Here is a 6,730-nt window from a genome sequence, read left to right as displayed (position 1 = left end):
CGCGCGCGCGCGAGCGTATACGAGTGTGTATGTGTGTGTGCGTATTGGTGTATATATGAATGTCATTGTATCGGTGTGTGTATGTGTGTGCGAATGTGTACAAGACCGGGCCTGAGTCAGTGTGCTTATGAATGGATGCATGTACATAGAGTACGATTTTAGAAGTCCCATGACCTACTAAAATAGTATGTGTCACGAGGCGGTGGAATCAACCTCTCGTCAATTTTTGGACATGTAGAGTTATTGGTATCATCTTAAAGCTTGTTTATTTATCTTGCTGTCGATGAAAAATCATCCATTTATCTTTAATAGAAGTCGACGTACTTTGGATTGAAGTAGGAGGGGGGGGGGGGAATTAGCGAGAAAATGGCTGCCAAAGTTTGTTGATTCCCAAAACTTGAGAATCTTCGGGAGCATCAAATTTACTTTCTTGTGCCTTTATCGAATGCTTTTTTTTTTATCTACACATAAGCCTGTTTCAGATGGGTATAAAAGGGATTGAGCCAAACAACTAAAACTCAATAATAATAACTAAGAGGGCGGGGAAAATGCTTGTTTCTTCAATTTCATTACTTTGACGAGCGCCTAATTTCACCACGCTGCCTCACTTATACAGCCACGAAAACTAAACACTGTTTCTCTCTTTCCCTTCTCTCGTTAGGTTTGTCGTCATTTTCGGCCACGTCAGAGATCGGCGCTTGGCATCGGCATACTCCCCTTAACGCTCAGAACAAGATCGAAGTCTTTTTCAACGTCAAACCATCTTCGTCTGGGAAAGATAAAGACGCAGTCACAAGCTACTGTTTGATGTAAGGCTGATTTAACAAGTCGACTTCGTCGTTTTGTGCTGAAAACGTCATCATACTGGGCTGACAACGTCATCATTTTGTGACCTCAATTCTGACAGCGTAGTTAACACAGAAGACACACCGAGGACACTATATTTCGCTCTGATATCGTCATCGTTTTTGTGCCTATTACGTCATCAAACAGGGTACGCATCTCCTGTGTGGAATCATCACAATCCGGACGCTATATTGCCAAGTAATTGCAACAGAACATCATTTCTGACAATCCTCGCTTACCTTGCATTCGACCGCTTGACAGGTGATGGGTAAAAACTCGTATTAACCACCGCACACCTAAATAAATAATTACAATGTCAACAAACGAACAAAAAACACCACTCCCCCCTACCCCCTCCCCTCCCCCGCTCACAGACAAAACCCTAATCAAAAGCAAGAAAAATAAAACGAATTCTTCCTGAGCGGTGGGGTTGTTGTTGTTTTATTTTTTGTTCGGGGGGGGGGGGGGGGTGAAGGTTCCTTGCAAAGACCCAGAAAGATTAAACAGAGCGATTTGTTTCTATCCCGTTTTAACCGCGGTCAGACGAAAGTGATCGAGCTCTAGAGAGGTGAGCAGAGCAAGCCTGATTTCCTGTAAAGTCTTCTTTGTTGACATCCACCCCTTGGCGCTCATATGACCTTATGCAGTTGCGAGCGCCATAAAAACCTTACTATAACAATACAAAAGATACTCTGTCTTATAACACCACTTTGTTGGGAAGGGAAAAAAAGGTTGGGGTTTGATTCTGTTTTTGTATTTGTTTTGTTTTGTTTTCTTGTTGTTTGTTGTTGTTGGTTGTTGTCTTGTTCGTTTACTTGTTTGGGTTGTTGGGGGGGGGGGGGGGGTTGGGTTTTTTGGGGGGAGGGGTTGTTTTAGGGTAAGTGGGTGGGGGGAGGGGGTTATTCTATCTTATTTTATCCATCATTTTTTCAGTTGGAAGGGAGATGGGTAGTTGGAAAAGAATGCTGTCGATAAGTTGTTCCTTTTCACTTTCAGTCAAAATTGGTAAGTTGACCAGTTTAAAATAACATCTTGCTCTTAGGTTCTCCATGTTATTTACACTTATTAGTATTTCAGTAGTATTTTGAGACTTTTAGTAATACATGTGACCATCCTCCCTCTTTATCATCGTCATCGCCTCTCTCTCTCTCTCTCTCTCTCTCTCTCTCTCTCTCTCTCTCTCTCTCTCTCTCTCTCTCTCTCATTAGCAATGACAGGCGACTAACTAATGAACTAACTTCATTAACATTTGCAATTTTTTTTTTATTCCCAACAGCACGACTGTATAAACAGACTTCACACCTCACTCAAGACACACCGTGTTAAAACAAGCATCCGTTACACAAGCGACATTTGGATGAGGTTTTTCTTCGTGAGTTCTTCAACGTTCACCACAGCCTTTTTTTTACCAACTGTACTGCATTGTGGGACTTTAGCGCCCACCCACGAAGACCCTCTGTTGGACGGCAAGAAGGATAACAGCAGTCTAATTCTTGCGTGTTCTGATAAAACAAGTGTTAGTACTAGTGACGTTTGGATGAGGCTTTTCTTCGTGAGTTCTTCAACGTTCACAACGTTTCTTCCCAACTCTGCTGCATTGTGCGACTTCAGCGCAAACCCTGCTTTGAACGCCAAGTAGGATAACTGCACGTCTTGTTATTCTTGCGCATTCGTTCGACCGTGAGTGAGTAGATCAATTTGTTGACTGGCTGACTGACTGACTGGCTGACTGACCTTCGTCGTCATCAAATCGGAGCGGCTAATTAAGTTGTGGTCACGCTAACGTTGTGTTTACTGCAACAAGGAAGCTGGCGTCCAAATAAATAATTTCGTTTTGTTTTTTATTTATTCGATTTGAAGGCTGGTTGTTGCCATCATGAAATAACAGTTTTTCCCCACAAAAGTTTGGTGGGGGAAGCTATATATATATATATATATATATATATATAGCAATCGTTCTCTTTAAATAAGACTCCAACTCAAATCTACATCAGCGGGGAGAACGGCGTTGCATCAAATTGGCGTGAGATTAAAGTGATCTGATATAAGTTGGTGTGACATCTAGTTGCCTTGACATCAAAATATCTTGGCATTTAGTTGGTGTTATATTAAGTGACAAATTGGTTTGATATCTTGTTGAAGCAAGACGTAAAACATTATCCTTATCAGTGTAATTAACACTAACCCAACAGACAATTTGAGATACTCTGGTCAGAGAGGTGGGCACACTACCACCTTCACACCCTACCTGGGGTTATCGTATCTATCTCCTTTTTTTTATCCTAACTCTAAAGACCACACAATCTGTTTCGGAATTTTGCAACTTAGAGGTGTATACCAGAACGACAGTGTTAGAAAGGAGGTGAGACATTTGACAGCTTATCAGTTTACGCCTCAGCTGTATACGAAAGTTAAGGTGAAAGATTTAGGAAACACACTTTCTTTCGGAATTTTGCAACTCAAAAGTTTACATCAGCCGTTCTCAAACGTTGGATGTCTGAGATTCTGAAGGAAAAATTCTCTTTCTGGAATTTGACAACTGGGAATATTTAACCTGACCGCACGATTCTCAAAAGGAGGAGGAAAGAGGAGAAAGGAGTGTGGTGAAGGAGAGAGGAGAAAAAGGGAGGAGAAGAAGCGTGGGGCGTGAAGAAGGAGTGTGGAGAAGGAAGGAGAAGGAGGCAGGAGAAAGAGAGAGGAGATCCCTCAGGGTCCTTCATGTAACACAAACTTGTTATCCTTTTCTCTGAGATTTTCTACTCCTCACAAATCAATGGCGCTTTTTGCCTACGCAAGTCTCCGTTGTTACAAACTGTGTTACCGCAAAAAAGAACGGGACGCCGCCTCGCGGTGAAAGGGGCATAACTCTCGCTACCATAGAGTAAGAGAAACGTTGGGATTTTTTTCTCCTCTGGAGTTGTCTGTGCTAGTGGAAAGACGAACTACGGTATAGCTGTCGTGGGCACTGCTTGTGAAGAAACACTTTACAGTGTAGATAAAAGAAAAACTTAACAGTGTAGATATTGTCTAGCCTTGTGAAAAGACAAAATATAGTTTAGATGTCGTCTATTCTTGTGAATAAACGACATACAGTACAGATCAGTTTTGCTCTTGTGAAGAGACAAAATACAGTATAAATTTATCTGTTTTTGAAGAGAGACAATACAGTGTAGAGGTCGCCAGATATCATAATTCAGAACGGGACGCCTATCTAACTCAGAGGAGGACTCTCACAAGGTAAGAACTGATTGTCTTATTCATTTTTTCTTTTCTCTTTTTTAAATTTTTTTTATTTTAAACGGTTTATGGCGCTCGCAACTACGGAAGGTCATAGGAGCGCGCGGGACACATTAAACATATACAATCGGTAGAAAATTTTGAATTGGCCGAAGCCTACCTCTTATCGATTTTAGATCACCAAGGGATCTTTAACGTGCGAAACTTGCACACGGGACCTTCGAGTTTTTTTCGGCCTTGTCCGTGAAGGCTAGGTGTAGATCTTTCCTACCAGAAGATTAGGGGTTTGGCTGAGAGACAGCAGTAAGAAGGAGCCAAGGAGTAGCGGTCGCAAGGCTTCAGAAAGAGTGAGGGGTGGGGGGCAGAAAGTGGAGACGAAAGCAGACGATAGAACATTGCTAGGGAGCAGGAAAGGAGGTGAAAGGAGACAATTGTAGAGAAGAAAATCTTTCAGTCGCTACCTGGATTCGAACCCGAATAAGAATGAGAGGCGAACACCTTAACCTCTAGGTCACGAGCAAGAACTGATTGTTGCCGTTTAGATAGGCAAACAGACAAACATACAGATAGTTAGACCGACAGATAGATCGGTCGATCGATAGATAGATCCATTTATAATATTTCACAATCTGTTTTCTATTTTAAATAACATATGTTCCCATGGTGTCTCCGTTGGGCTCTTCACTGGTGTATGCAGAAGGGATGAGTTTGATTCGACCGTAGAAAGTTTGTTTGTTTGTTTGTTTGTTTTTGTTTTGTGAGGTATTTTTTGTTATATTTTGTTTGTTTTTCTTTCTTCCTTACACACAACACCCCTATCTATCTGCCGGGACGCTGTTTCCTACTTGGTCCGAGTTGTTTTGGTTCTGTCAAGAACGATCAAAGTAGTCTGCATCCTAAATGCTAAACTTGTCGTTTATGAGAGTCTGGAATATTTACACACGAAGCGAAAAAAAAAACTAAATTAAAAAAATGTTACCCAATCCAGTGAGTATCTATAGGTATCGATCATGGGCAAGCCCATAGCAGTAAAGAATTATCATTGGTATCGATAATGGGCAAGCAAGGTCAAAGTAATTTGTGACGTCACGAACGTCTGGTTCTTACAAACGCGTTACAAAAATGTGTCACGAAGAGGTGAAATCAGGCGCTCGTCAATTTTTGGGCATGTGGAGATATTTGTACGATTTGATAACGTATTCATTTACCTTGCTTTCATCGGAAAAAATACCCGTCTGTCGTGAATAGAAGTCAGGATATTTTCAATTGAAGTAAGGGAAGTCACCTGGTTTCAGTGGTATAATTAGCGAGAAAATGGCTGCCAAAGTTTGGTAACCAATAACTTGAGAGGCCTTGAAAACTGAAAAATCACATATTTTGTGCCTTTAATCAACGTTTTTTTTTCAGTAAAATTCACGCAGAAATGTGTTTTTAAATTGACATCTTTTGTAACAAAAATTTGATAAAAATTGCAAAAACCAGGAGAAAACTGCCGTTTCGAATTCAGTATTTTGACGAGCGCCCGAGTTCTCCACGATGCCTCACAAATTTTAACAATTTTTTGACAAGCTGCAACAACGAACAGGACCGAATGTTATTCCTGATCAAACATTACACTTAGCTGATGGGAATCAAATTTCTCGCTTATAACGGCGAATAATCAATTGGATTGTTTGTTTTTATTCCGGAGCACCGGCCAATAAACTCTTCATCGTTATCCGAAATTCCAACAAGACACAATTTATCACTTTAGCGGCATAATGATGCGGAGGCGAATGGCGAGATGCTGCTCATAAAGTGCTCCTGACAATAACTACTTTAACAGTCTCTCTCTCTCTCTCTCTCTCTCTCTCTCTCTCTCTCTCTCTCTCTCTCTCCCTCTCTCTCTCTGTATGTCTCTCTATCTATTTCTCTCTCTCTTTTTTTCTTTCTCTTTCTTTCTCTTTTTCTCTCAGTCTTTCTCTCTTTCTCTCTCTCTCCCCCTCTTCTCTATGTCTTTCTCTCTCCATCACTCTCTCTCTCTCTTTTTCTCCCTCCCTTCTCTCTCTCTCTCTATATATATATCTCTCTCTCTATCTATCTATCTATCTATCTATCTATCTATCTATCTATCTATCTATCTATCTATCTATCTATCTATCTATCTATCTATCTCTATCAGCCCATCTCTGTCTTTCTCTCTCCATTTCTCTCTTTCTCTTTCTCATTCTCTCTCTCTTTCTTTCTTTCTTTTTTTTCTTTCTTTCTATCTTTCTCTTTTTTTCTTTCTTTCTTTTTTCCTTCTGTCTGTATATCTCTCAGCCTCTTTCTTTTTTCTTTTTGCCTCTAAACACACACACACACACATACACGCACACACACATACACACACACACACACACGCGCGCGCGCGCGCACACATACACACACATACAAACACATATACACGCACACGCAGAAACACAACATACACACGCACGGGCGCACTCACGCACGCACAAGCTATTGGACCCATCTGATTATCCGAACATGCGCACAAGCCAGTTCTGTGGTGCTGATTACAACTCGCCGGCCATCCCACTCCACAATAGTTTTTTTGTCTTCGCTAATCCCATTCACTATTTGCGTTTCCGAGCTAATCCCCTTCTTTCCCATCCTTCTTCACCAG

At 41.2% G+C, this 6,730-nt stretch overlaps 1 long non-coding RNA gene across 1 annotated transcript; it reads left to right on the top strand.

Moving 5' to 3' along the window:
* The first annotated feature begins 658 nt into the window (after positions 1-658).
* LOC118477707 lies at positions 659-3,837 on the top strand. Its single transcript, XR_004858556.1, has 2 exons — positions 659-1,107; positions 2,123-3,837. It is a non-coding gene; the product is annotated as an uncharacterized LOC118477707 (long non-coding RNA).
* The last annotated feature ends 2,893 nt before the right edge of the window (positions 3,838-6,730 follow it).

The sequence above is a fragment of the Aplysia californica genome, unplaced genomic scaffold, assembly GCF_000002075.1.
Source record: "Aplysia californica isolate F4 #8 unplaced genomic scaffold, AplCal3.0 scaffold00189, whole genome shotgun sequence".
Classification (NCBI taxonomy): domain Eukaryota; kingdom Metazoa; phylum Mollusca; class Gastropoda; order Aplysiida; family Aplysiidae; genus Aplysia; species Aplysia californica.
This window is presented reverse-complemented; position numbering and strand designations above follow the sequence as displayed.